The 27,942-nt window shown below is 47.8% G+C and overlaps 1 protein-coding gene and 1 long non-coding RNA gene across 2 annotated transcripts in view; one reads left to right on the top strand and one right to left on the bottom strand.

Moving 5' to 3' along the window:
- The window catches only part of GALNT17 (polypeptide N-acetylgalactosaminyltransferase 17), a 431,830-nt gene that overhangs the window by 266,342 nt on the left and 137,546 nt on the right, over positions 1-27,942 (top strand). The gene's annotated exons all lie outside the window — the stretch shown is intronic.
- Positions 18,082-26,093, bottom strand: LOC311585968. The gene is made up of 3 exons (XR_014775408.1): positions 25,992-26,093; positions 21,226-21,366; positions 18,082-18,397 (listed from the first exon to the last, which is right to left on the bottom strand). It is a non-coding gene; the product is annotated as an uncharacterized lncRNA (long non-coding RNA).

The following is a 27,942-nucleotide window of genomic DNA, read 5'->3' on the forward strand; positions in this document are numbered from 1 at the left end:
ATCAGACGCCAAATCCATCAGGAACTTGACTGACTCTCAAATTTCTAGTTTTCCTATTGTCTTTAAGCCACACAGTCTGTGGTTTCGTGGTATAGCTTCTCCAAGTCACCAACATAACCCCACACATCAAAAAATGAACCACAAAGGAGAGGAGGCTAGAGAAAGAGCTCAGCAGGTTAAGAGCATTTGTTGCTCTTGTAGAAAATTCGAGTTTGGTTCCTAGAGTGCATATGGTAGGACACCTCTAGCTCAAGTGTCACAAGTATCCAATGTCTTTTTCTGGCCTCTGTGGGATCCCGCGTGTATATTGTGCACATAACCTCATGCAGGCACATGTATATGTAAATAAACAAAATAAGTAAATATTAAAAATGAGCCATAAAGGGCTGGGGATTTAGTTCGGTAGGTGAGGCATGCCACTTAAGTATGAGGGCCTGAGTTCAATCCCCAGTACTCACATAAAAAAACTCAGACACAGTGGTGTGCGCTTGCAGCCCCAGCACTCGGGAGACGGACAGAGGCAGGTCTCTGGGGCGTGCTAGCCAGCCACTCTGGCCTAGGTGGTCATCTCAAGGTCAGCAAAAGACCCTGTCTCAGAAACCCAAGGGGGCCAATGCCTAAGGAATCACACCCGAATCTGACCTCTGACTTCTCTGTGTGTGCACACGCGCATATATCCATAAGAAAGAAGCACAGACCAGGCCCCGTGAGTGTAGCCCTGAGAAGACACCTGGAGGAAGAAACGTGGGCTTTTTCTTTCTTCCTTCAGAATCTAATCATAAAATGTAAATATTAGGATAGAATCAACACACACACACACATGCAAACCGGAAAAATAAATATCCATGATGGGAAAAATAAAATGCTGTTTGCTGTCTGTAATCCCCAATTGCAAAGAACGGGCCACTCAAGGGATTGTTTTGTTTGCTAAACAGGACGATGAGTTTGAAAAATAAGATTGGGCTATCTAAGGAAGTAGCCCGCTTAGCATAAGAAGTTTTAAAAGAAATGAAATGGGGAAGAGGGAGGGAGGCAGAGCTGGTGTGGTGGCATCTTTTTAACTTGTCAGTTTGATACAACCTTGAATCACCTCTGGAGAGACTCTTAGTTGAGGAATTATCTAAATCAGGTTGGCCAGTGAGCATGTCTGCAGAGGCTTGTCATGATTGTTCATTGATATGGGAAAACCCAGTCCACTGTGGGTGGTACCATTCCCTGGTCAAAGGAGGGGTTGCTGCTGAACTGTGAAAGAGAGGAGAAAGCAAGCAAGCAAGCAAACATTCCTGCATGCATTTGTTTCCTGCTGTTCCTGACTCTGAATGTAATGTGATCAGCTGTGTCAAGCTCCTGCCAATATGACTTCTCTGCTGTAATAGACTCGAGCCTAAGATCATAAGTCAAATAAACCCCCTTTCTCCTAACTGCTTTGTATTAGAATATTTTATCACAGCGTCAAAAAGGAAACTAGAAACTAGCCCGTGAGGATTTTGGTAGTTAAGAGTAGTTGTATTCTGTTTTACTGTGAAGTATTCCCTACTCGGCCTTATTTCTCTACCAGAATCTTAAGCTAAATGTTTCAGATTTTTCTGTTTTAAAAACAACGAATTCCCTTTCTTTATTAACCCTGTCCACTGATTAGTATTAATTGTTTGTTTTCATTAAAAATAAAAATAAGTGAGGTGTTTTAGTTTCCTTTCTTTTGCTGTGATAAAACGTCCCGACCAAAAGCAACCTAGAGGAAGAGAGGGTTTGTTTTATTTGGCTTATACTTCCAAGTCACAGTCTACCGGCTGAGGAAAGTCAGGACAGGAGCTTAAGCAGGCACCTGGAGGTAGAAACCATGCTGCTGGCTCACTCTCTGGCTCAGTCTCTGACCCGTGCTCACCTGGCTTTCTTATACAGTTCAGGACCACTTGCTCAGGGAATGGTGCCACCCACAGTGTACTGGGCCTTTCTTCAATCTACAACTAAGACAATCCCCATAGACCAATGAGAGCTGGGAAGCTTCTTAATTGAGACTCCCTTTCTCAAGTAAATCTAGGCTGTGTCAAGTTGACAAAGCTAGCTACAAGACCAGTTTTAGTGAGATGTGACTACAGTCCTTGTACTCAGGAGGCTAAGGCAGGAGGATTGTGGGTATTAGGCCTCCACGTGCACACACACATACACACACACACACACACACACACACACACACACACACCAGGGAAAGCCAATGATTTCACTGTGTAAATACACGATATGAACCTAAGTGTTCTTCAACGTGTTAATCACTCACTCTTGCTCAAGATGTCCAGGATCAGACCCCAGACTCACTCTGTCATTCCCAGGTTCTGGCTTTCAGGACTATAGAAACCCTTGAGTGTCTGTGACTTACAGTTCTCCAGCCTGCTCATGATTCTTTTTGACATATAACTAAGCACCACAAGCGAGAGAGAGGTGCCGTGTCTTCTGAACCCGCTTTGGCCCACCTGTGGCGAGTGTACATACACACACACCATGTTATCCAGAGTACCAGTTTTCCAGGTATAAGAATTGGCTTTGAACACCCGTTGAGAGAAGGCAAAGCCACACTCCCCTACGGGCCCTGGAACTACTATCTCACGGGTGTTAGGGAAACACTTTACCAATGATCAGAGCAGCGAGCGGGAAGGAGGGGGAAAGGTCACAAGAAGGACCTTTTATCTTTCTTAAGTGAGAAGTGTTGAAATAAGTGGTTGACCTCCTGGTACTCTTTTCTTATTAAGAAACCAAGTATTTAATGACTTCTCTGGTAAGTACTCATAAAAAATAAAAAATTTTAAAAAAATTAAAAAAGAGAGTTTCTCAGAAGCTGTGCATCACTGGTCCTTTATCCAAACTGACTGAGAAGACCATTGGAAGAATGACATTTGAAGGCTATGCCTCTCTTTCATCTGTACATTAATTCAATATCCCTTCTCTTCAATGGGGCATAAACATACATCATTTAGATTAATATGGGGAGTCAGAAATAAGGCCCCCATTACCATATCCTCGGGAGTGGAATGAGTGAGTGAGTCCCACATGGCTGCTTGATCATGTGGTTCCCTGGGAGCCTGAGCTGCTGCCAGGCAGGGTCCTCCTGATGACCTGCCTCGTGTCCCTGCCTTCTGCTCCCCAGTTCCGAAGGGTCATTTCCAGAAGGTCCCCTTATCTCAGCTTCTCTCCCTGCTCTGGACTCCTCCACGTGACCCTGACTATACCCTCCCTCATACCTACAAGAAAAACCTTTCCCTCCACCATACCTTGGAGAGGTCATGTCCTTGATTTATACAGTTAGGGCTAGAACATAGTTTAGATTTAAATATGAGGGGGCAGCAAGTGTGGAATAACAGCATGCATTCAGTACATGAGTGTGAGTTCCTTTGGAGGGGGTTATGCGTGAAGGAGACATGCCATCCTGAGCCGCTCGGGGGCCATTAATTGATAAGCATCTCAATCCAGTTGCAGGGCCCTACACTTTACAGGATGACTATCTTGCAAGAAATCTTTCTGATAAAGAGCAAAGATATATACCGTGGCCCATCTTGTAAGGCATGTCCATCACCTGGAAATCCCTAAGGAAAACCTTATCATTAAGAGACTTTAAAAATAACAGAACACCTGTCTAGAAGGTAGATTGACACCATGGTCCCTTTGGCCATTGTCCATCCTCACCCCTTGAGACCGTGCTGTACTGGACTCTGCCGTGTTCTCTGCCTGTCTTCTTCACTACTCCATGTGTGACGCTGAATTCTTTCAATGTCCATCACAGGGATGCTTCTCGCCTTATTGCTTCCTGTCCCTTCCCCTGTTGTCACCTCTTTGTCACAAGGCTTGTTTACACCCTTACACCATCACCACCACCACCACCACCACCCTGGCCCCTCTGAGTCTCACATCCTCTCCTGGGTCACCATCTGGGTTACATCTAGGTCAAAGGTTAAATCAGACCACTCAAACTGTTCGCAGAGCAGAGTATGTGTTGGCAGACTTAAAATGTACATATGCAGACCCCCTTTCTACAGTATAAGTTCAAATTTTCTCTTGTGGTATAGAATCTAAAGGGCCTCCCTTATATCTGCCCCCATTGCCCCCACTTATTGAGATGCATGCTTGAGGAGGACAAGCTGGCCACTTACCTGGCAGCTTGTGTAGGGTGGCCCCTGCCATATTAGCTACCGTCCTGATGCTGCGAGGAAATACTCTGACAAAAGGGACTTAAGGGAGAATGTTTTCCTAGCTCACAGTCTGAGGGCACACAGTCCATCATGGTGGGAAAGGCACGGCCACAGGAGTGTGAGGCAGCCGGCCACACTGAGTCCACAGTCAGGAAGCAGAGAGAGATGAATGCTGCTGTTCAGCTCACTTGGAACAACCCAGGACCCCAGCCTATGACATTTTGCAGTCCATGTTCAGCATGAGTCTAGATAATTCCTCTCAGACATCCCTTATGGACCCCATCCACTGTGGGTGGTACCATCCCCTATGCAGGGCCCCAAGCTGCTGCGTAAGAGTGAAGAAAGCCAACTGAACGTGAATGAGCAAGCCAGTGAGCAAGGATCCGTGTGTTTGTTTTCTCTCTGTTCTTAGCTGGATGTCACTGATGCTTTTAAGTCCCGGCCTTGACTTTCCCCAATCATAGACTGTCACTTGGAATTACAAGTCAAACTTTTTCTTCTTTAAGTTGCTTTCAGTCAGGGTATTTGTTACAGCTACAGAAATAAAAGTAAGACAAGGGCCAACCGGTGACCAATGGCAGAAAAATTGTGTAATGAAGGAGAGGGAAAGTGAGCAGTTGTTGACTGGTTTATCAGCTCTTAGGTGTGAGGGTGAAGGAATGCTAGATGCTCAAGTGTCAGCGACAAGTACTGAGTGGGCCAAGCCTCTCCACTGGCTTGAGTGGTTAAGAGCAGTGGAAGTGAATTGGGAAGTCGTGGGGTTTGTTTTCTTTTTCTGTTTCAATTTCACTATCTCTGTCTCTGTGTCTCTGTCTCTTGTCTATCTTTCTCTGTCTCTGTCTTATGTCTTTGCTTCTATCTCTCTCTGTCTGTCTCTGGGTCTCAGCCTCTATGTCTGTCTGTCTCTGTCTGTCTGTCTCTGTCTGTCTGTCTCCCTTTCTCCCTCTCTCTCTCTCTCTCTCTCTCTCTCTCTCTCTCTCTCTCTCTCTGTGTGTGTGTGTGTGTGTGTGTGTGTGTGTGTGTGTGTGTATGCACGCACACATGTGCACATAGAGGCTGAAGGTTGATATCAGGAATTATCGTCCATTGTTCTCCCACCTATTCATTGACACTGGGTCTGTCAACAAACCCAGCGTTCTTGGATAGAGCCTCTCTCAAAGCCAGCTTGTGTTAGAGCTTCTCTGTTCCTGCCTTTCAAAGCTAGCCATACAGAAGGGCCACCACACTCACCCAGCACTTGCGTCGGTTCTGAGACTTCAAGCTCCTATCATCCTCACACTTGCATGCCGTGCACTTTGACCACCTCACCATCTCCCTAGCCTCGGTATGCATTTTTCAATTAACAAAAATTATGGAAAGCATAAACATGATGCAGAACATCTTGCTAATAAATCCTCAAAATTGCAAGAGCAAGGGGCAATCCTATTTTTGGTTTAAAAGGAGATTATATTTATTTTTTTAATGATTTATTTATTTTATGTGCATTGATGTGCATTGGTTTGTTTTCTGCCTGCATGTATGTCTGTGTGAGGGTGTCAGGTCCACAGGAACTGGAATTTTTACAAACAGTTGGGAGCTGCCATGCAGGTGCTAGGAATTAAACCTAGCGTCTTCTGGAAGAGGTGCCAGTGCTCTTAACCACTGAGCCATCTCTCCATCCTCTAAGATTAAATTTAAAAATGAGAGAATACCATAGGTTCACTGGTGGGTGAAGGGATGGGGCTGAGCATTGGTCGTCAAGTTGTGTTCCATTTGGCACATTTGGGAATTTGATGAGGACATTTTTGTTCATTACACCTGGACTTACCAATCACATCAAATTGGTTGTATCCGCTACTCTTTTTATTGTTATGACAAAACTTAAGAGAGGAAAGATTCATGGTTTGAGGATGTGGTCCAACATGGTAGGGAAGACGTGGGAGCAGGACCATGAAGTGGCTGGTCACATAGCATTTGCAGCCAGGAAGCTGAGAGAAAAGAAAGTTGTTGCTCAACCTCCCTCCCCACACTGTGTTTTGAGACAGGGTCTCTCTGTGCAGACCAGGCTGGTCTAGAGCTCAGAGATCTGATGCTCAGAGCCATTTTCCATGTCTGTCTATCTGTCTGCCATAGAGCTATCTGTCTGATCCCTAGTCTTTCACATGCATGCACACACATTCTTGTGCATGTACACACACATGCGTACATGCATGCAGCGCGCACACACACACACACACACACACTGGGTATATCTCAGTGTTAGAAAATGTATTTGCCATCATTGAGGCTCTGAATTAAATCTTTATTATCTCCCCACAAACATTTCAAATGTATTAAAGACAAAAAGCTAACCCCCCAACCAAATATATCACCTAGTCACCCCATATTTACTCAGGGTAGTTTTAACTGTCAACAACCTAGAATCACCTGGCAAAAATTATCTAGACAAGGTTGGGCTATGGGCATGTCTGTGAGAGACTGTCTTGACTGTTAATTGGGACAGGAAGAACCATCCCACCATGGGTAGCACCATTCCCTCTGCTGGGCTCTGAACTATCTAAAAGAAAGCCAGGTGGATGAAAGGCAGGCATCATGGGTGCAGTTTTTTTTTTCTTTCTGCTTTTGACTGTAGATGTGATGTGGCTAATTGTCTTCTTGCTTTGACTTTCCTAAAATGATGAAGTGAGACCTGGAAGTGTAAGCTGAATTAAATCCATCCCCTGACCCCTCCTTAAGTTGCTTTTGTTGAAGGTGTTTTTATCACAGCAACAGAAATGAGACTAGGACATTTCAGTGGGGACTATGTCCTAGAAGATTCTTGGGCAAAGCCAGAGAGCCGGAGCAGAGGCAATGGGTAGAGAGATGGCTCCCTTGATCACAGCTGAGAGTGGCTTCCAGCATCACTCAAGCAGCTAATTGATTCAGGCAAGAGAGTTGGCCAGTGGTAAGCAGCACAGCCCTGTGGTTTTCTTGTGGCCTTTCTGAAAGAAAGATGGCTGCTCCCAAGTCAAAATGCACAAAATGACCGTTAGACTTTAAATTGATCTTCGCAGGGATGATAAGTTCATATTTACATAAGAAAGTTGCGTTCGAATGAGCCAAGTCTCATAAAGCTCTGGTAGCCTCTGAGTCTAGGGTGTTCTGATGTTCCACATCATGGCTACCACGAAACAGCTGTTCTAGGAAGTGTTCTAAGGGAAACATCAAGCCGGAAGCGCTTTCCTGGCCTGGCACCACATTCCTATGTGTGGCCCTGACTAAACTGCCATCTTTCTCCTTTTTCCTTCTCATTTTGAATTGTCTCAAAGGCTTTTGCTAAGTCTGTAGAATAAACTGTATATCTCTGCTGTCACGTTTGCTTCTGTCACATGGTTATTTTATTCATGATTTCCAAGCCATGGTAACACCAGTGGAGCTGTCAGTTAAAACAATGTCCCCAGGAATGGTCACAGGTCTAGGGTTCTTAGGGACTTCCGCTGAAGACTATACATCTAATGTTAATGTTATGTCTCTTGGCCGTGTATATTAGTTATGGTTCTCACCGCAGTGACCACAATGCATGACAGAAATGTTGGCTCACATCATGGAAGCATATCAGCTCATATGGTAGTTGGTTTAGTTAGGGTTTCTGTTGCTGTGAAGAGACACGATGAGCACCTTTAGCGTACAGGTGATTCAGCTGGCCTTCCTTCAGGGCCCTTGTAATTGCTTACCTCATCACCTGTCACCGCCCCCAGGTGCACCAGGAGTGTGAGGGATATAAGGACCCCCGCCACCCCAGCCCCCCTGTGTGTGTGTTCTAACATCCCTCTGTCGTCATGTTCTCTCTCTCTCTCTCTCTCTCTCTCTCTCTCTCTCTCTCTCTCTCTCTCACTCGCTCTTTCTCGCTCTCTCGCTCTCTCGCTCTTTCTTGCTCTCTGGCTCTGTGTGTGTGTGTGTGTCCTGGATACCTCCTCTTTCTCCCTCCCTGCCCCATCTTTCCCCTCTGCCCTCTCTCTCTCTCTCTCTCTCTCTAGAGAGAGAGGGAGGGAGAGAGAGAGACTGGACCTGGCTTGAGTGTTTGAAACCTCAAGTCCACCCCAGTGACACACTTCTTCCAACAAGGCCACAGGCCCTAATAATGCCATTCCTTGGTGACCAAACATTCAAATCCAGGAGCCTATGGGGCAGGTCAGTTCACATCATGGCAGACAGGAAGCATGCCAGTTCACATCATGGTAGACAGGAAGTAGATCAGATCATGTCATAGTGAACAGGAAGTAGAACAGCTTACACCATGGTGAACAGGAAGTAGATCAGATCATGTCTTATTGGACAGAAAGTAGGGCAGCTTACATCATGGTGGGCAGGAAGCAGATCAGCTCCCATCATGGTGGACAGGAAGTAGATCAAATCATGTCAGTGAACAGGAAGTAGATCAGCTGACAGTGTGCTGGACAGGAAGCAGCTTAGTTTATATGACTGTGGCCAGGAATCTCCTCTGGCTTCCTTCTGTTTCCTTTTTAGTCCTTCCTGGTTCCTAGCCTATGGTATGGTGCTACCCAAATTCAACATAGGTCTTACACACATTGACAGTGCAGTCAGTCCTCTCTAGACTCTCACTCATAGTCAGGCCCAGGAGTGGTTATCTCCAAAATGATTCTACCCTAGTCATGGCAGCAGTGGAGAGGAACCATCCCAGCAGGTCTCTGGAGCTGACCCTCTTGGCCTCTAGCATGGTACTTCTTTCTAATCCTCTGTTTTCCTGTCCTGTGCCCCATGTGAAGTTCCTTGTTCCCACTAATGCCACAAATAGCCAATGTCACAAGTGGCACAGCGCCCACAGCAAGCACATCTGTCCATGCCCCCTAAAGATGCTTTGGTGACATATGTTGGCTGCTATTGAAAACCCTGGGCGTCTCAAGTCAAGGACTTGGTCTTTTCCCTGTCCGGTGCCTGCTTGAGTCCTTGTGCTTTCAAACCCCTGCAAGTGTTGCTTCATAACAACCCAGCTAGCACAGGACTACAGAGAGAAAGAGTTAGCTAGGACACACAGACCTCATCCTGAGCAGGCCCTCGCCTCTCAGCAGGGAGTCCTTCAGCTTTGCACTAAATCTTTGCTATGTCTCAGCAGGGAACTTGGAATTTTAAAAAAAAAACAAAACCTGGAGGGAATATTTTTTCCAAAAGACTCATCTGGACATAATGGGTTGGGGAAACTACACCTCCCAGAATTCTCTGCCCCAACTGGGCCACAGGAGACATGCTATGGGAGATGTGAAGGACGGAAGTGAAGGGCAGCTATGAAACACACAGTTGATAGTCATCCACTGCTGAGCCTGGTTAGTGTGGTTAGCTCTATGATGAAAAGCTCAGGCTCTACAAGACACCCAAAGCCATCAAGGTCTGAGGCAATGAGACATAAGGAAGAGTCATCCGTTCTCCTAGGCTTGAACTCTCCAGTTCAAGTTTGTGGGTGCCCGTTTGATGTTATAGACATTGTCACCTTCCTGGCTGCTTGCCGTGTGAACTGCTACTGCCAGCACCAGATGTAAAGCCTTTAAGAGATTGTTGAGGTCAAATCCCTGTAGCAGGTGATAGATATAAGCATGTGTGTGTGTGTGTGTGTGTGTGTGTGTGTGTGTGTGTGTGTATACACATACTTGCTTGCCTACTGTCTTATCACTGTTCTATTGCTGTGAAGAGATACCATGACCAACTCTTATGAAAGAAAGCATTTAATTGAGGATTTGCTTACAGTTTCAGAGATTTAGTCCAATACCATCAAGGCAGAGAGTATGGCAGCATGGATGTAGGCAGGCACTGGAGCAGTAGTAGGGAGGTGCATTTTGATCCACAGAGGGAGAGGGAGAGAGAGAGAGAGAGAGAGAGAGGGAGAGACAGACAGACAGAGACAGACAGAGAGAGAGAAAGAGAGAGAGACAGAGAGACAGAGAGACAGAGAGAGAGACAGACAGACAGACAGACAGACAGACAGAGACAGAGAGAGACAGAGACATAGAGAGAGGGAGAGACAGAGACAGAGGCTGAATCTGGGCGTGGCATGGGCCTACCCCTAGGCCACACCTCCTCATCCTTTTGATCCTTTCAAATAGTGCCATTCTCTAAAGAATGAGCATTCAAATATATGGTCCTATGGGAGCCATTCTTATTCAAACCACCACACTTACCCACCCGCAACAGGCCAAATAAACAGACAAATGCGTGAAAAGTACAGCAAAGAGACTGACTCACTATGGCCACACTGGGAAGACAAAGAGGTTCCGTGACCCCCAAATCCATCTCCAAGGTCCTGATATGTGGTTTAGGTTTTAAGTCATCGGGCAAGAGGTGTGCACTGCTCAGCAGCGATGGTCCCACCCATCACTGGTTCCTCATTGCTTCAGCTCCAGTCTCTCCTGCAAGGTGGTCTGACAAGCTGTAAGAACTGTGTGAACTCTCCTTTCAGGAGATGAGCGCCCCAGCCCCTGGCTCCAGGTTTTAGCCTCTTCCTTCTCCTCTTGTGCTATTCCCGTCAAATATCCAATTCCTTGGGGCCATTGTTTTGGTGGTCTGATAGGCTAAGGGAAGGGCATGGGTCTCTTTAGGATGTCTTCTCTCCCACCTGGGCTTTGGTTTAGGGTCAGGGTTACAGGGCTAGAGGATTTAACACCATCCTAAATTAAGGAGCAACTGGATAGAGTATCTGTAAGTGAAGGGATTGGTAGAGATGTGGTTGTCTTGGGGGGGGGTGTGGTTTCCGGATGCTCATGGGGCGCCTTCTCCCAGCCAGCTGCCTTTCCCAGCTAATGATTTGTAGTGATCTCTGGCCTGGCCAGGAAGCACACAGCATTATTTATGTTTGTGCACTGCCTTGTTCCCCAGAAGATTTAAGGCAATTGCACACCCCAGAAAATCAATCTGTTCTCTGAGCTCTGGGGAGAGCCAGGGCTCTGCTGTCAGCACAGGCAGGTCAGCTTGGTTAAGTGGTTGTGGTGGACTGGGCCTACCAGGGTAGCAGGAAAAAGATTGGCAGGTGCCAGAAGGATCCGTACATTAGAACAAAGTAGGAATGGTAGTTTATTATTATTTTTTAAATGATAATGTATACATGTGTGGTGGGGGTTTGGGCACATGAGTACAGCACCTACAGGGGCCAGAAGTGGAAGTAGGCAACCAATCGCAGGTGACGTTCATGCACTTAAACACTGCCACCCATCCAGACCTAGAAATGATGGTTTGCTAAGTACATTGCAAGAAGGCGCCAGGGCTGAGCTGGACCATGAGTACCACCTACACAGCACAAGGTAGTGGGCTGAGAGGGTCTCCCTGTGAGAATGATCATGGTCAGGATGAGGTTTCTTTGTGTGCTTCATGTTCAGTTTCCTGGCATATAATTAATATCATGAGGAGGAAGGCAGTGCAGATGGGCGAGTCTGCAGTTCTGGTAGGTTGGTGTGAGCTGCTGTGTTCCAGCTCTTCCGTGCAAAAATGCAGGGTCATGTAAGTGAGGTCCATGAAAATAAGGGCAGTGCTGGTCAAAGTTAAAGGACTGGCCATGAATTACCCAGAATATCCCATGGGTAGCAGTGTGGGATTCGTAGACCCTGCTTGGGGAAATATCCCAGTAGGACTAGTAGTTTAATTATCTGGTCTCTTCTTTTCTCCCCACCTCTTGCCCCACTTCCTGTGTGTGTGGAAGTCAGAGGACAACTTTTAGAGGAGATGTTTCTCTCCTTTCACCTGGTGGGTCCCAGAGACGGAACTCAGAAGCTCGCAGTCTGCGACTTTTATCCAGCCCTTGCCTCTGGGGCTCTCATGTGTTTGTCCAACGGGCAGCAAGTGCAGAAGTGGCCTCTTAGTCCAATGTGGCTTTGGGTGAAGTAGGCCACTTCCCAAATTATATGGATGCTTTCTATCTTAATTTAATTTAATTTTGTGGGTGTGCACATTATGTACCGGTGTATGTGTGTGCTCAAGTTCCTGTATGTGCATGTGAGTGTATGTGGATGTTCATTGCTATGTAGAGGCCAAATATCAACCTATGGTGATGTTCACTTTTGAGGTAGTGTCTCTCACTGGCCTAAGGATGGCTGATTATGGTAAGCTGGCTGGCCAGTGAGATTCAGAGATCTGTCTTGTCTCCACCTCACCAGTGCTGGGATTATAGATACATGCTGCTCTGCTGAGGTTGTTATATTGATGCTGGAAAATGAAATCAAATCTTCATGCTTGTAAGGCAAGCATTCTACTGAGTAGACCATTTTCCCATCCCACCCCCACCCCCTTTTAAATTAGAAATGTTAACCCCACAGATATGAGGAGAAAGAAGACAATTGGCCCAAATCCTCATGGCTAAATTTATTAAAGCAAGCGTGTGTGTGTGTGTGTGTGTGTGTGTGTGTGTGTGTGTGTGTCTGCACGTGCATGGGCTGTCCCTCCCAAAAGGTAGGGTTCAAGAGATCAACATTGGACATAGGTAGGATGAGGGTTTTTGTAGTTCAGGAGTAGGGGTTTTTCAAATGGGGGATTTGACAGGCAAATAGACAGGGTTACAGAAGGAGAACATAAGCAAAACAAATTGGCCATAACAACCTTCTGAATGAAGGTATAGTTGCAAAGTGATTATAACAAGGTAGTCATAACAACTTTTGAGACAAGGCATGGTTGTCATCTCCTGGAACAGTTAGTTCAGAGCCATTTGTAGCTGAAGTTGTAGATGGGGCAAATCCTTTTTCCCACTGAGCCACCCATTGACCCTCAGTTGGCTGATTCACTTCCTATTGGTAAACTCTGCTCACTCAGTAAGGAGGGGGTTCCCCTCTTCTTCCCCGCCCTTTGTCACACCCCGAGGCCCCTGTCTTTCTTTGCCTTTCCTCTCTGAATACTGTAACCGTTTCCATTTGGATCTACCAGGTGTGCCCTCTCTCTAACAAATAAAAGTTCCTCCTACCCTGTTCAGCACTGTTCACTTCCAGGGAAGAATGAAGCCTAACAGCCATTTGATAAAGGCGAGGAAGGTGGCCGAGGTCGGACTGTTCTCTGTGCCCTACCTAAAACAATCATAGTGACAGCAACAAATAGCCACCTTCCTTGAGCACCTACCGTATACCAGGCACTTTGCTAACCTCTATGACTCATAACTTAGCTAGCTGTCTTCCTTCTGTCTATCTTATCTATCCATCTACTAATTAATAAGTTAATTAATCAGCTAATTAACTTATTAAGACAAGGGTTTGCTACGTAGCCCAGACTTGTAGTAAGCGCCCTGCCTTGCCTCCCCATTACCGTGATTAGAAGCATGCAGGACCTCGAGTCACGAAGCTCTTGTAACCTATTATCAGCGAGGACTCCCCAGCCCTAGCTAAGGAGCTATTGACAATTGATGGCTACTTAAGACGTAACCCCTGGTAGGTTGGTCAATAGTAGAAAGCCCCACACCCGTGAGTATTCAGGCAGCACAAATTGAACTCACAGGGTTATTAGTTTTTAAAAGAAGAGAAAGGTGTGGGGAAAGGGAAGGGTAGATCCAGGAAAGGGGGGGGGGGCAGATGGTCAAAATATATTCATGGGTGAAATTCTCAATGAATTAATAACAAATAATATAGTAGAAGATAAGGTAGTGCAGGGAGCATGAGCCTTGATTTCTGCTGTGGTTGTGACTTTGTAGATGAGGCAGAAAGAGAAATTTGCCCAGGGCTGGCACGTGGAAGAGCAGGAATGCAGCATCCAGGGCCTCGGGCTCTGACTAGGTCTGGAAAGGGGATGTCTTCTCTCGGCTCATCCCTAGCAATTGGGTGCGCTTGCAGGTCAGTGAGACTAACAGCCTCTCTACCTGCAGTTATAACTAGTGGTAATGGAGGCTGGGCAGGTGGCGCAGTTGGTAAAGAAGGGCACTTACTGCACAAGCATGGAGGCCTGGGTTCATATCGCCAGAAGTCATGTAACTAGCTGGGTGTGGTAGTAGATGACCCCAGTGATGTTGGCTGATTTGGACAGAGACACAAGGATCCCTCTGGGCTTGCTTCCTGTTGGTGTAACTCTAGATTTAAGAGTGAGACCCTGACTCAGGGGAATAAGGTGGAGACTGGCAGAGCAGAACATTTACACACACACACACACACACACACACACACACACACACACACACACACATTACCTTTCCTGTCTATTATGACCTCTTTCCTACCCTCTCATCAGGTGTTTAGGGCTTAGCTCTATAGTGAGGAAAAACTCAGGCCAGATATGTTTTCTTATAGGGACTGATAAAAACCAGAAGCCAGGGGACCGCTGAGTGTCATCAGGGCAGATAGGACTTTGAGAAGCAAGGGAGCAGCCTGCCTCTGTTTCCATATTTTTTGGTGCATGAGAGCAGGATTTCAACACATCCTGTAATGACCATAGGAAGGCCCTTGTAGAAGGAAGGGCTGCATCTCACTGGGGTGGACAGGTGGCTACAGCGGCCAGCAACAGGACATCTTACTTTAGAGCTGTGCAAAAGAAAGCACTGATGGGGCCGGGGAAGATGTCACTGGGCTGTCTCTCTTTAGTAGGATGGAAAGCCTATAGCCCTAGAGGGTAGGACTTTCTAAGAAAGCTTCCGGCCACATGACTCAGGTGACCACACCTAGGGGAGGGCACATCATAGGTTGAACCAAAGGGAGCCTCAGGAAGGTAGGGCTTCTGCCCAGGACTAACCCCATCCACTGATACGCAGCAATCTCTGCCTCCTCTCCAGCATCTATGGCCACCTTTCCTGCCTTCTGCCCCTAGGACCAGCCTCCGGTGGTAGGTGAGCTAGGCTGGATATGCAAACGAGGAGGAAGAGGATGTTTAGAGTCAGCCTTATCTTTCTTGGTCCAGGAGATGACAGTTCAAGGAGGGTTCTCCTGTAGACCGTCCTGCTCCAGTCATTGGACAGGACTTGAGAGCTTGGAAGCTGACCCATTGCAGATAACTTGGATATTTACCAGTTTTTGTTATTGTCATTGTTGCTGAGGGAATGTACTTAAACAGCAGCAGCAACAACAACAACTTAACAAAGAAAGGCTTTATTGTGTAGTCTATCATGGCAGAAGGAGCATTGGGGCAGCTGGTCACATTGCAACCACAGTCAGGAAGCAGAGAGAGATGGATGCTGGGGCACCGCCTACATTCTCCTTTATATCCAGTGTGGATACCCCAGCCTGTGGGATGGTGCAGCTCATACTCCAGGAGAGTTTTCCCAATGATCCAGCAACTTCCTCATAGACAGTTGGCAATCAAACCATCATGTGATCTATTTGGAAACAAATAGTCTCCTTGTGAAACGACTTGGTTTTCCTCCATGCATTGGTGTGTGTATACTGACACCCACAGCCCTGGTTGGGTGTTCTAAATAGAGCATCTGTTTCTTGACCCTGGAGGCTGGAATTTCAAGATCAAGTCATGAGGGTGTTGGTGTCTTCTGACGTCTCTTTCCATCACTTGGTATTGCTGGATTCTCTGTATTTCATATCATCTTCATGTGTGTGTGTGTGTGTGTGTGTGTGTGTGTGTGTGTGTGTATATGCACATATGTGTGCTTGTTTTCCCTAGCCCCCTCTTTGTGCAAGGGCACCAGTTAGTGTATCAGTCATCCTTTTGTCACTGTGACAAAATACCCAAGTGCAACCATCTTTAAGTTGATGAAGGTTTATTTTGCCCCACAGCTTTGGAGATTTTAGTGTGTGGTCATCGAGGTAGATTGCTTCAGGCATGGGGTGAATCAGGATTATCATCATGGGGGGGGGCGGCGGCATCATTCCCCAGGGAGGAGCAAGAGAGGGTGGGGGAATGAAGGAGGAGAAGGACAAAAAAAGAGAGAGAGGAAAGAGATGATGAGAGAGGCAGAAAGAAGAGACAGAGAGAGTAAGGGACAAAGTAAAAACCCTGAGAACATGTCCAAGGACCCCCACCTCCTCTCCCACCTCCTACATTTCTGTCTCCTCCCAATGGTCCATCCAATTACAAACCTACGTATCAGAGCCTTCATGGTCTGATCAATCATTTCCCAAAGCCCCCTCCTCTGGCATCATCTTACTGGGGATTGGGTCATCCACACTTGTGTCTCTGGGGGACAGTTCCCATTCAAATGTAACAGACAGGATCTGCTCTAATGACCACGTTCTCATTCATTTTCATCTTCCTGGGCCCTCTCTGAATATAACTCCTCTCTGAGGTGCGCAAGGGACTAAGGTTTCAGTGCTCCCACTTTCAGATGCTACAGTGTAGCCCATAATAACAACGAACTACAGGATGAGTCACTGCCCCCACTGAGAACCATGCTGTTTTCCTACAGCAACCAGCAGCAGACAGCCCGCCCAGGGTGGCAAGGTCTGTTTCTGCAGCCCACACCCATTGCAATTTCTGATTCTGAATGACATGCTCAGGAGGGACAGGCACACCAACCATCCCAGGGGTCCCCCAAGAGCAGGCCAAGTGCTCCCTTTATTCATCCTGTAGGTGGCTGAACATAGGCATGGGATAGGAATGGGGGGGAGACCTTTCACACTGTACTGTTATTCATCGGAAAGGGCAATCTGGGATATGGGAAGTTCAGAGCGAATATATTTGAAAAGTGTGTGTGTGTGTGTGTGTGTGTGTGTGTGTGTGTGTGTGTGTACATATGCATGTGGGATCATGTGTCCTCCCTTCTCAAGTAAAGTGACAGAGTAAAAGGAAAATGCCATCCAGGGTCACAGTGGGTCAGAAGGCAAGTAGCCACCATTCAAAAACATAATTGCCTTTCGTCTGTACATACGTGCATGCCTGCATGGGGGAAGGGAGGGGAAGAAAGAGAGTTGTGTGTGTGTGTGTGTGTGTGTCTGTGTGCGCATGCGCCCACATTGTGTGCACATGTGTGCGTGTGTGTGTGTGTGTGTGTGTGTGTGTGTGTGTGCGTGTGTGCCTGTGGGGGGGCGTGTGTGCGTGTGTATGGTATGCACGTGGAGGTGAGAGATTGACACTGGGTGTCTTTCTTAATCATCTTCCGCCTGATATATTGAGTTAGGGTCTCTCGATGAATCTAGATCTTATTTCTATTATGCTAGGCTGGCACAAGCCCCAGGGGTCCTCCTGTCCCCTGCCTCCCCAGTGGTTGGATTACAAGACTTTTGTTTTTGTTTTTGTTTTTGTTTTTGTTTTGCTTTGCTTTGCTTTGCTTTGTTTGAGACAGGGTTTCTCTGTGCAGCTCTGGCTGTCCTGGACTCGGTTTGTAGACCAGGGTGGCCTCGAACTCACAGCGACCCGCTTGCCTCCTTCCGTTCTGGAATTAAAAGCATGCGCCACCGTGCCCAGCCCACATCTGGATTTTTACATCCTGGGTGCTAGAGATCTGCATTCCAGTCGTCACACTTACCAAGCAAGCCATCCCAGCCCTACGTGGTTTTGGTTTTGTGTTTAGCAGTGTGTTTTGGCCCAGACAGGATCTCATTATGTGACCCAAGAGGGCTTCTATCCTTCAAGAGCTGAGATTACCGGCATCTGCTGTCAAGCTCGGCTCTTACTAATTTTTTATCAAAGTTACCATTTGTAGTTAATTTATGATATATTTAAAAAGGCTATGCTGGAGGTGTGGTTGTGTAGTAAAGTGCTTGCCTAGCATGCATGAAGTTCTGAACTCAGTCCCTGGCGTCGGAGGGAGCGAGGGAGGGAAAAGGCATAGAACAATGAAAAGGCAAAAGTATAGGGAAAATGAAGGTTTAGGGCTGATGGAATTTGGATTTCTGAGCCAGGACTTAAAATGTTAAGAGTTGTAAGGTTTGAGCGTAAAAGAAAGTTTCCCGCCTAGGGCACAGGTGAACATTCTTTCAGGGCCAAGATGAGCAGCATTGAGATGTGACAGTATCTTGCAGATGCTGGGCTGGAGGGGACCATATAGTGTATCCAAGGAACAACATCAGAAGAATTTTTGGGCAGAATCAGAAACCCCTAGAGACAGATGTTAGAGACGGAGTGAGATGACAGCATCAAAGAGAGGAATAGTATCGAAACGGGTGACATTTAAGGTCCCCGCTCACTCTGAGATGCTATGGTCCTGTAAAAATGCAGACTGCTCCGAGTAAAGCTCTCTTTGAGGACACGGTGACATTTGATGCTAAGAGCGTCTGTTGATATTTTCTTTGAAACCTACCCTGTGCCGACTCTACCTGTAAGGGTGACCTGCAGGACGGTAGGATGCTTTGTCAAGTCTCCATGGCAACCCTCTCAGCAGCGGTACGTGCGTCTGTCTGGAGGGTCTGGAGAGACAGAAAGGCAGAGAAGCATTCTTTTATTCAACTGCAAAGCTCACGTAACTACCGTTTGATCAGGCAGCATGGTATCCTTTCTCCCTCGTCTCTCTATTACCTGCAGTGAGGCGGGCCGCACGGGCTTGCGGCCACGGGTGAACCGGTTATTTTGCATAAGCCACTAACATTTCCAGTCTCAGACAATTTATAAACTACATTGTCAGTGAGAATAATGAGCGCAACCTGTGCCTGGTGCATACAGAACGGAGACTCGGATCCCCGCCAGGAAAGCCGCCACGTTTAGCAACACAAAGCCTTCATGTGTGAGCGCTCTGTGCATTCCAGGAAGAGTGTCACAACGCTCTGCTAGGAACAGAATGTGAACAAGACCCTTTGACCTTGGCCTTGGCCTGCTGGAGACAGACTCCCCAGCCCACCCTCACTAAGACTCCAGAGTGGTTTCCAAGCGACAGCTTTCCTCTATAAGCCAAGCTTGACTCACTCACTGATCCCCACTGCCTGGTTTTCCCCCCAGGAACTTCCCAGAATAATTCTGGGCATATCAGTGTGTGTGTGTGTGTGTGTGTGTGTGTGTGTGTGTGTGTGTGTGTGTGTATGTGTGATTTCTATATATATGCATGATGTATATATTTTTTACATTTCACTCTCGGATGCCTGACCTGTTGTCGTTTTTACAATGCTTTATAGCATTCCATTGAGTGCTCCGTCCATTTGTTCCCAAGGGCCTTGGCTTTATGCCATGCTTTTAAATTTAGAGGCATTCTTTCTATCTTGCCTCTCTGACCCCCACCACCATTGCTATAGATAATTTTGTCAACTCCACAGAAGCTAGAATCCTCTAGGATGCACACCTCTGGATGATGTCTATGAGGGAACTTCTAGATTGTGTTAACTGAAATGAGAAAACGCAGCCTGAGTATGGGCAGTGGTAGCAGCCATAGACTGTAGTCCAGGTCTGAAAAGAGAGGAAAAAGTGGGCTGTGGACCAGAATCTGTCTCTCTCTCTCTCTCTCTCTCTCCTTCCTGACTGCAGATGCAATGCGGCCAGCTTCCCAACTCTCCTGCCGCCATACCTTCCCAACTAAGATGGACTGTACCCTCAAAACCAGTGGTTCTCAACCTTCCTACTGATGTGACCCTTTAATCCAGTTCCTCATGTTGTGGTGACATCCCCCCCCAACCATAAAATTATTTTTGTTGCAACTTCGTAACTGTCGTTTTGCTACTTTTATGGATCATGCAAATATTTCTATTTTCCAATGGTCTTAGGCAACCCCATATGAAAGGGTCATTCAACAACACCAAGGGGGGTCACGACCCACAGGTTGAGAACCTCTGTTCTAAACCATGACACACACGTGTGTACATGTGCAATGAATATTCCCTTTATATTGTTTCTGTCGTGTCACAGCAAAATAAATGTAATCCAGGGTTCTTTAAACCTAGAAGTCTGTATAGGTCCCCTGGGGAAAGTGGGAAACTCAGCTACAGAGAGACAGAGCCAATCATGGATGCTCCTGTGAACAAGGAAGTCCAGGAGGGTGTGGGCATTTTTGACCCAAAAAGAAAGTGAATGTTGCTTTCCCACAGCCAACCAGAAATGTCAGCCATCCGCAATGCCTCCCTGTCCCTCACCAGCTGTGCCTCACCACGTCTCTGCCCCTCTGCCCCTCTGCCCCTCTGCCCCTCTGCCCCTCTGCCCCTCTGCTCCTCTGCCCCTCTGCCCCTCTGCCCCTCTGCCCTTTCCACCTGAGGCAGTGCTGCTGGCCTGTCTCCCTCTCGCCTCCGCCAAGCCAATGTAGCCTGCGGACTGGCACACCTCCATCCCTTCTTGGCACGCTATAATTTATATCCCAGATGGAAACCCCAGGGTCTTGTATGAATGCAAATTGGCCCAACTCCCACCCCCAGCTTGAGCACTCTTACACGAAATCCTGCAGTGGCTTTCCTTGGCTTTGGAGATTACAGCTCTAAGCCTTGCCTTGGCCCGGCAAGCTCTGTGTGCTCTGGTCTCCTCTAGTGGCTCCAGGCTCCCACCTGAATTAGCCTTCCCCCTTATTTTGTCTCTCTTATCTCCAGGCCTGTCTCCTCTTCTCTCTGATGTACATCTCCCCACCCCCACCTACACCCCGCCCGCCCCACTCCTGCACACGGTGCTCCACTGCTAGGATGGCCTCTGTCCCACCCGTTAATGTCTTCCGGTCACTCAGAGTGGAGCTGTGCAAGAATCTTCCGGGCATCACCGTGGAGGTCCAATTCCTCTTGTCTAATGTGTGCAGTTATTAGGCATCGTGTGTCCCTCCCTAAATAGTGTGATTACTTAATTACCTACCATATTGGCCACTTTCTTTGTTGCCGTGACAAAAGCAACCTAAGGAAGGGTTTATTGTGGCTCACGGTTTGTGGGTACCCTCCGTCATGGTGGAGAAGGCATGGGCTTTGGGTCAGCTGGTCACGTGGCATTCACAGTCAGGAAGGGGGTGGAGGGAGGGAGGGAGGGAGGGAGGGAGGGAGGGAGGAATGCTGGTGCTCGGCTCGATTCCTCCTTTTTATTTATGCAGGCATGGTGGCACCCACATTAAGGGTGAGTCTTCCCAAGTCAGCTAAACCATTCTAGAAACTTCCTTGAAAGTGTGCCCAGAGATTTATTTCCAAGGTGATTCTAAGTACCATCAAGGTGACAATCATGATTAACTGTCATACTTTCTCCCCCTGAACACAACTCCCTTGGAGCCTTTTCCTGAGTGCCCAACTTCAGAGAGCTTCCTGAAGAAAAACGCGAGGAAGCAGAGAGGAGGGAAGGGGAAGAGACTCACTGAGCTTTTGCAGAGCCATGCAGACATGTTTCTGAACACTGGCCTGACATTTCTTTCCACTCTGTAATAAGCCTTCTAGACACTTGAAATGCCAAAGCCACGGGCTCTGTTGTTCTGGCCTTCCCTTTTTTTTCATCTTGTCTAAAGAAAAAAACAAAAACAAAAACAAAAACAAAGAATTAAAGCAAATCTGGCAGTCACCAGCTGGACACAGGGTTAGGGTTATCAACTGCACCCTGAGAAAATCTAAGGTTCCATATGTAGTGGTTGGAATGTGAACTGTACCCCTCCCACAGAGGCTCAACACTCGATGTCCAGTAGGTGGCGCTGTTTGTGGAAGTTATAGAATATTTGGGAAGTGGAGCCTTACTGGACAAAGTACATCTTCACAAGTGGGCTTGGAGGGTTTATAGTCTCACCCGGCTTCCCATTTTCTCTCTCTCTTCTTCCTGACTATTGGACTCACACTTCTGTCACCATGCCTCCCACACCCTTGTGGGCTGTAACTGTAACCAGAATAAGACTTTCTTCCTTAACTTGCCTTTTATCCGGGTGTTTTATCCTAGACCAGTAACTAATACTGGTTGGTCTCTGTCATTCCCTCCCCTTCCAGAAGGCTTGATGCTTGGGTTTGGCCCTGAACATACTCACTCGCTCTCTGTCTCTCTCTGTGGGAGGCTGGGCGCTGGGTTTGGATTTTTGTTTGTGCAAGCGCGAGGTACTCGGTTTAGATTCCCAGCACCTACATACACAATCCTGGGCACCGTGATATGAATTTGTAATTCCATCACAGGGTGGGATGGAGACGGGGGGGGGGGGGGGGGGGGCGGGGGGGGGGCGCATCCCCTAGAGCTTGTTGACCCAGGTTCAGTGAGAGACCCTGTCTCAAAAACTAAGGCAAAGTGTGACAGAGGACATCCAGTCAGCCTCTGAGCATGCGTGCACATGCAAGTACACACACACACACACACACACACACACACACACACACATACGCTCGCACGCTCGCACTATGAGCTCCAATGAGGGACAGCCAGGACATGTATGAATACAACCTGGATGATTTTTGCAGAAAGCCTTTTCATAGGTCCCAGGAAATGTGGACGGAGGTGGCTTTGCTAAAACCACTGCCTGGTGAGGACTCCCCCTCCCAACCACCAGACACATACTCCCAATTCCCCTTCTGGCCTAGAAGTCTTTTTTTTTGGGGGGGGGGCACTGGTGGGTGTAATGGGTAATGGGCCCTGAGCCGGTTCTGTTGCCCCATTTGTGAGCTGGGTCCTTTTGATGCCAGACATTTATATCTCCTGATTACCTATTTATTACCTGTCAGATAAAAGAATGATCTAGAACGCTGCGCCTTTATTCCCCTAGAGAAAGAGCTGCATGGCTTGGAAGTTGTTTGGGAAGAAAGGGAGGTGTCCCCCTAAGGATAAGCCTAATTGTTTTAAGCAGGGGGAGCCCAGTCCCCCACACCTTGGATCAGCATGCAGCTGGCGGGCTTCAGTTAAGCCCCTGTGACACGGTAATCTCTTTTGTTCTGCGCCCAGGGAGGATATTCTCTGCGTTATTAGACAAGTCGATGAAGATAAAACAAAATATTAACTATTTTAAGCCGTGCCAGTCCACCCGAAAGAAATGAAGCCGCCTCACTCTGTGTTATGTTTCTTCTCCTAATGAGCTCGGGGGGAGGGGACGGGATGGGCTGGAGGCAGTCTGGTTTGCCAGGCTTGGGGGTGGGGCCCTCATGGTTGCAGTAACCTCTGAGATAGTCAGTGTTCTGTCCCAGCTTTCCTGGAGCCTTCAAAGCTGGGGACTATACAAACCAGAGCAGCAGAAAAACGCACCCGGCGCAGTGTCTGGCTGAGACTAGATGCTTCATGAAGCGGCTGTGTTACCCTGGGCGTTGGTTGAGGTCATTATTTCATCTCTCTGCCTGAAGCAGTCCCAGGGAACTGAATCCCACGGGGCCTCAGCCTCCTGCACCAGCTGGCAGCCACTGCATAGGGCCTTAATATCTCCACCTTTTCTCCTCCCCTGAGAATTGAGATAACCCCAGCCCACATCACACCCAAGGACATATGCTATACCTGGAAGTCCCATTTAGGTACAAGGTGTCACACTCAGGGACACATGTTAAGTCCAGAAGTCATATCATGGTGCTTGGTGGGTGCATGGTATCACACCTGGAAAGCCACATTCAGGGACATGGTGTCACACTGGAAGTCACACCCAGGGACATGGTGTCTTACCAGGAAGTCACACCCAGGGACATGGTGTCTTACCAGGAAGTCACACCCAGGGACATGGTGTCACATTTAGAAGTCACACCAAGAGACAGGGTGTCACACCTGGGAGGCCATGTTTAGGTACCATGGTATCACACCCAGAAGCAATGTTCAGGACTACCTGGTAACAACCTGACTGGCTTCTTAGCTGTGAACTGAAATTCACAGGGGTGGAGGGGGAATAAGGCCCCCTGAAGATGCTGCAGGCTGACTGACTGATGAGAGTGGAGAGTTGGGATGTTGCAGGTCTAGAACTAAATATCTTGGGCCATCTTTACCTTCCTTAGTAGCCAGTTATTGCCTACCTCTGTGCCTGATCCGCCATCTTTGTGACTGTTTGACTTGCCCTACTCCTGGAAAATGTCTTTACTTATGGCTTTCTTTCATTTGAGTCTAGAAAAAACTCAGGTGACCACCCCTCACGTTGACACATGATATTTGGGGTACCCTAAGTCCACATTCCCAAGCCATAGTCCCTCATATTTTGCCCTAGATAAACTTTTATTCTCATCAAGGTTGCAGCTGTTTTGTTTCGTATGTTTTTGTTGTTGATGATTAATATTTAAGACTTTCGATAGTTTCTAGAAAAAGATTGAGTACACCTTCCTGTGTGTGTGAGCATACTTTCTGGTATTTGTGCCCACACGGGTGGCTGTGTGCTCCTTTGTGCCTCGGTATGTGTATACACAGGTGGTGATGTGTGTGCACATGTCTGTGTGTTTCTGAGGCCCAGTGTATGCATGCAGCCCTTCACCAGCTTGATTTCCCGATGTTCCTGTGTACAGGAGCCTGGTCGCATTTATATTTGTCATCTTCATCTGCAACTGGATGTTTACCAAGTGGTGGTGTTATCCTATTTGTAGCTGAGGGAACTCAGGGCTTTCCTGAGCCTTCAACCAAGTTACAGGGTTTGCAAGGTGAGGTGCAAGCTTAGAGCCTGTGCCCGGGCTGTCACTGGTCCCACCCCACCCCCCTCCCCAGAGACCTAGGTTCGGGATTTGAGGCAAGTGATCTATTCAGGGGAGCAAATCCCTCACAGTGTGTGATGTGTGAGGGCAGGGGAGAGAGATGAGGCTGTGGCAGTTTCAAAAGGGAGCTACAGATGTAAGCCACCAGGACAGAATATACCTGCTAGAGAGCCTGTGAACTCTGTGTAGGGCCCTTCGGCATTTTCCTGGGAGAGGGAAGGACCCTGCCAGTGTTCTGTGATGGTTCCTAGTGTTGGTTTGTTTGTTAGTGTGAGGTAGGGTCTGTTGATTTGTTGCTGTTGTTGCTGCTGCTGCTGTTGTTGTTGTTGTTGTTGTTGTTTTTAAGGGTCTGCCATGTAGTCCCAGCTAGACTGGATTGCACTATGTAATCCCAGGCTGGTGTCAAACCTGTGGAGCTCTTGCCTCAGCCTCCCAAGTGCCAAGATTCCAAGTGGTCCAGCCACTCAGCCTTCCTTCCTCCTTATTCTGCCCTCTCCCCATCCAGATGTCTCAAAGCTATCATCCGTCACTTATTTCCTCTCACTTCCGAGTCAGCGATTCTCAACCTTCCTATCGCTGTGACCCTTTAACGCAGTGCCTTGTGTTGTGGTGACCCCCAACCATAGGGTTATTTTCCTTGTTCCTTCATAACTGTAATTTTGCTATTGTTATGACTCGTAACATGAATACCTATGTTTTCTGATGGTCTTAGGTGACCCCTATGAAAGGATCGTTTGACCCCAAAGGGGTTGCTATGCACAGGCTGAGAAGCCCTGTTCTGAGTGGTGGTGAGCAGCAACCTCTCAGGGTGCTCATTTGTTTGTCTCATCCTCTTCCAGGCAGGGGTTGGGGGTAGGGGTGGGGAGGTGATGCAGGCTTAGATTGTAGGCCTCTCTGACAAGACCTGAACAAAGAGACTGCTCCCTCCCAGCAGTTCCTAGGAACACCCTAAGCTAGGGGACAGGAAGTAGGAGAGCTAGCTTAGAATTGGCAAAGATCAGATAGGGAGCCAGGAGCCTTGAGTGTGGGAGGGACAGGGGTGGGAGGTGGGGGGTGGGGGGTGGGGGTGGTTGGTCTGGGGAGAAGGATGAGGGGAAAGAGGTAAACAGATCCTATGCACAGGTTGGGAGCCTGGGTGAGATAGATGATTGGGTTTTCCCAGCATCCTGGTGTGAGCCTGTAATCCTAGCACTTGGATGCGGGGTGGGGGGTGGGGGGGGTGGGGGGTGGGGGGGGTGGGGGGGTGGGGGTTGGGGGGGTGGCAGTGGTAAGAGGATCAGTTCGAGGTCATCCTTGGCTACATCGTCAGTTCAAGGCCAGCCTGTACTACCTGAGGCCCTGTTTGTCAAAAGCAAACAAGCAAACCAACAAAAACAAAGACAAGAAAACTTAGAAATGAACAGTCAACACAGTCCCACACAAGTAGCAGGCCAATGTGACCTGCGTAATCTCTCCACTGAGACTCCCGTCTCAGGTTGACAATTAAGGCTAACTAGGACAGGATCCTAACCTCAACGAGGCTACCCTTTCTTGCCGAGTTGGGTCATTCCGTGTGATAATGAAAGTAGCTCATTCAGGGTGGCAGTTTCTCCGGCTTGCCCCTGAGTCTTAAAACCTTCCAACATTCTAAATGTCACAAAAGAGCTGCCGGTTGCCCCCACCTTCTCACCTAGAGAGGTACCTGAGAGTTCTTTCTCAACTGCCTTACCTATGCCACTTGGAATCCCTTTGTAGCCATGTGTGAGGGACAAATGGGACGTTCTTCCGCTGCGCCCCTTGGGACATGACCCAGATTGTCTGCTCCCCGTTTCTTTATTCGTTGCTCCCAGGTAGATGCATCTCTGAGCCTGGTTTTTCCTCTCCTCTGATATCTCAGAAATGACTTGTCTCCCTGCCTGTGGGGAGGTTGTTGTTTTTTTTTTTTGGGGGGGGGTGGAGACTGGTGGGGGGTAAAATGGTGATCAAGGGAAGCAGCCAGCCTGGGGCCCAGGTCTGCCGTTGAAGGAGTATTTCACTCTCATCAAGCGATTCCAGGCTCTTCCAGCGACAGCCTATCCCCTTTCCCAAGCTCTGCCATTTCCCCAAGACAGCAAATGGGAAGTGAAACACTACATTAAATAGCATTTCTATGCAATTAAAACACATTAAAATGGCAATTAAGTTTCGCAAACAGCCTTCTCTATGCTCTGTGTTGATTAAGCTGTTTGGGTTGTTTTCCAAGCGTGCTTGTTGTAACTAAAGGCTGAGCTGTCTGTTTTTCTTATGGATGGACCTCTTCGATGGGAGACAGGGGACTCCAAGTTCCAACTCTTTTTCTTCCTCCTTTGGAAATGATGCTTTGTTTTTATTTGTAGTGCTTTGTTGTGGAAGATTTTGAGCATGTTCAAAAGTGCAGAGAGTGGTCTGTTACACACACACACACACACACACACACACACACACACACCGATGGCTCTGCGGCAGATAGTGCCTGGCCCTTTCTGGCAGCCTCAAGGCAGCCAGGACGGTCAAGGCAGGGAGGGTGATGTGGACCATTGTCTTCCCACCATGCCTACCAGTGGACTCTTGAAGACTCAGGTGCTGGGATGCCCCACAGGGGGACCTGCTGAAGAGTGGGCAGAAGTTCTGTCATGGATGAGATGGAGGAGGTGGAGCACTCAGAGTCCCCAATCTTCCCTGAGGCTCTATAGGCAGTTAACTATTGCTGGGAGAGATTTGTTTGTTGTTGTTGTTGTTGTTTTGGTTTTGGTTTTGGCTTTAGCAGTGTAGATGTCCGTAAGTTGTTCCTATCAGTAACCTCTCACCCCCATTGCTATAACAATCCCAGTTGAACTCAATTGCTTTACCAAGCCACCCTTGGGTGAGATCTTTTCCTGGTCTTAGCTATTGGGCGTCCTATCTGAAGTGAGTAGATGTTAGCTCGGGAAACCTGACCAGGTCATCTGGGCTTCCCTGACAGGATGAGGCAATGGCAATTTATTCTTAGCTCAGGAGAGATGGTCCCCCAAGGGCCTCAGGCAGCGACAACACCATCCAATTGAGTTTACAAAACCAGAATGCATTCTGAGGCTCTGGTGCCCCGCCATCACCTCTTTATGTGTCTTTCTCATTTTCTACAGATTGTGCTAATTTTCAATTTCCCTTGATTTCTAGAAGAGATAATTATCTGATCTCATCAGCGTTATTCTTAGGGACTTCTCCCTGGGATCCAAGTTCTAACCAGAAATTGCCTCCCCAGGGAACCCCTGGTGACGGCTCGCCCCTCTTACAGATGTTCCGACCTGCCCATGTCTATAATATTCTGTTTCCTGTAGTCCTGGGTAAACCATGCATGGATATGTCCTGTAGGCTATCATTAGTCACTCTACAGTCGCAAGCCTGGCAGCTGCTACTTAAGACTGTATGATTTGAGCCTGAACGTTCAGAAATGCTCTTCACACAGTGAGCCACTAGGATACTTT

This window comes from Acomys minous (genome assembly GCF_964271855.1).
Source record: "Acomys minous genome assembly, chromosome: 16".
Lineage (NCBI taxonomy): Eukaryota > Metazoa > Chordata > Mammalia > Rodentia > Muridae > Acomys > Acomys minous.